The sequence below is a fragment of the Rutidosis leptorrhynchoides genome, unplaced genomic scaffold (genome assembly GCF_046630445.1).
Source record: "Rutidosis leptorrhynchoides isolate AG116_Rl617_1_P2 unplaced genomic scaffold, CSIRO_AGI_Rlap_v1 contig230, whole genome shotgun sequence".
Lineage (NCBI taxonomy): Eukaryota > Viridiplantae > Streptophyta > Magnoliopsida > Asterales > Asteraceae > Rutidosis > Rutidosis leptorrhynchoides.
Window position 1 is genome coordinate 19,083 of NW_027266479.1, and position 2,923 is coordinate 22,005.

The following is a 2,923-nucleotide window of genomic DNA, read 5'->3' on the forward strand; positions in this document are numbered from 1 at the left end:
AAATATCACATTTGTGCATATTTACATTCCTTACTCCTGTTGATAACTTATCAAGTATTCAAGTTGAGACCTTCAATACATACATCTTGATTAATTAGAAAACAACGATTTAACAAATAGGATTTTTTTTGTCTGGAATTTTTGGTATGCTGAAGACACTGATCATGTGTTCAAACTTCGAATAAAACGTGTGATGAGAGGGGCATCTGTTGAAATTTGTGTGTTTGGAGAAGAGATTGAGCAGTACAAAATTAGGGATTTGGATTCGTAAATGGGAGTAGCCATTATTAGCCGTTGGTGTCAAATAGAGAAGCCAAAACGATGTCGTCTTGTACAAAGGAAGGAAACGGTGCCGTTTTGGCAGCAAAGCAAGCAACGCTCGCTCAGCCGGGCTTTGTTCCGTTTTCAGCCCAATGCCTCAGTCTTCCGTCTCGGCCCAGTGCAGTCGGAAGCCCAACAACAACACAATTGTTGCTGTTGCTTCTTCTTCAAGCCAAAGTCACACACACTTGCAATCAACACCTTACTTATGACATCATGATCCTAATACCCACTCTAAGCATGGGTTCAACAACTCCAAGCATGGTTTTGATTGCAAGTGCAAGCATGGTGTTTAGATTAGACATAGTACCTTATTTCTATTAATAATCCTTCACAACTCACTTGTAATATAAATAGAAGTCCTTAAGACATTGTAATCTCTTAATTCAAGTTAATCAAAAATTGAGATAACTCTCAAACTTACATCTCTCTCTCGGTTTCATATTTTCAACATGGTATCTAGAGCCAATTGAAAGATTAAGAGTCTTAAACATAACTTGAAATCACTTTCAAAATCACTTCACAAATCAAAATCTAGACACTTACCTTCACAATGCCTGAAACATCTTCTTCAATCCTGTCTGGCACAAACCAGGCCTCACTTCTTGCAGAATTCTATCTGCATCCGAATGAACATCCTACACAATCACTTGTTTCAGTCTTACTAAACAACAACAACTATCACACTTGGTCTAGATCCATGTCCATGGCTCTTAGATCCAATGTGAAGTTTAGTTTTGTCAATGGCAAGATAAAAAGGCCTGTTGAAGATGATCCTACCTTCTCTGATTGGGATAAATGCAACATCACAGTCTCTTGCTGGCTAATGAATTATGTTTCTCCATCAATCCAGCCATCAATTTCTAAGTTTCAAACTGCACAAGAGATGTGGAAAGATTTACAAGCCAGGTTTGCAAAAATTGACTTTTCCAGAATTTCAGATGTTCAAGAAGAAATAGCCGATCTCAAGCAAGGTGATTTAAATATTTCTGACTACTACACAAAGATGAGGACTCTATGGGATGAGTTTGATGATCTAAGGCCTATTCCAGAATGTGAGTGTGCCATCAAATGTGAGTGCAAGGCATTAAAGATCATTACAAAGTATTATGAAAATGATAAGATTATCAGGTTCCGAAAAGGATTAAACTCTGCCTATGCTCAGACAAGATCTACTATCATGATGCTAGATCCTATCCCATCTCTTCAGAAAGTGTTTCAAACAGTCTCTCAATATGAAAGACAAAACATCTTACCTTCAGAATCAGATGAATCAACTCTTGCAGCATTTTCTTCAGCAAAACCACCTGCACAAGCTGCACTCTATCTCTATAAGAAGACACCTGATGGAAGGCCGATCTGTTCCCATTGTGGCAAAGCTGGCCACATTGCAGCCAAGTGCTTCAGAATTGTTGGCTTCCCTCCTAACTTCAAATTCACCAAGGCTCCAAGCCACAAAACTGCATTTGTAAACCTCATAACTGTTGAACCTATAGAAAAACAAGCAACAACATCAACCATTTTCATCTCACAGGATGAATATGAAGAACTCAAAAGACAATCTCAGGCATACTCTCAATTACAAGTCTCTGTAAGCAACATGGCCACAACTTCACAAGCATTCAATGGTGAGTTTTCTGAAAATTTTTCACAAAAATTAAATTTTCCTTAGTTACTGGACACAGGTACCACATATCACATCTGTTGTTCAAAGAGCTCTTTCAAACTTTAAAACCAATCTCTAATCATCACATTCAATAAATCTATCACTCTGCTAAATGTGCTATATACTTCTGAATTTGCATTTGCCCTTGTTTCTGCAAACAAGTTAACCGTGGATTTTAATTATGTGCTTATGGTCTACTCTACAAAGTGTCTCATGCAAGGCTTGAGTACAATGAGGATGATTGAGTTAGCTGAGCAGAGAAAATGACTATATTTCATGAAATTAGCAGATGATTTTGTACATCCTAGGAACTTTTGTGATAAGAATCTGTTTTCTGCTAATGTAATAGACATTCCTAGAAGAAACTTTGATTTATGGAATTTTAGACTTGGTCATTCGTATAGTGCCAGATTATCAAGTTTTAAGACCATTAATGAAGATATTAGTTTCAATTCTGATCATGTTTGTGATATATGCCACTATGCTAAGCAAAGAAAATAGTCTTTTACTCTTAGTAATTCAGTTGCCAAAGATAACTTTGATCTAGTTCATATGAATATTTGGGGACCTGTTTCCTTATCTATCCATGGACATAAATATTTCCTAACAATTGTTGATGATCATTCTAGGCATACATGGTTGTATTTCATGAAACACAAGTCTGAAGCTAGAAATCTTTGTGCAATTTTACAAGATGATAGAGACACAGTTCAGTAAAAGGATTAAAGTCATTAGGAGTGATAATGGACAAGAATTCAACGACTCACAATTTTATGCATCTCATGGCATTATTCATAAAACCTCATGTGTTGAATGTCTAGAACAAAATGGCAGAGTAAAAAGAAAGCATCAGCATATTCTAAATGTAGGTAGAGCATTGCAATTTCAAAGTAAGCTTCCCCTAAAATTTTGGAACTATGCTATATCACATGCCAT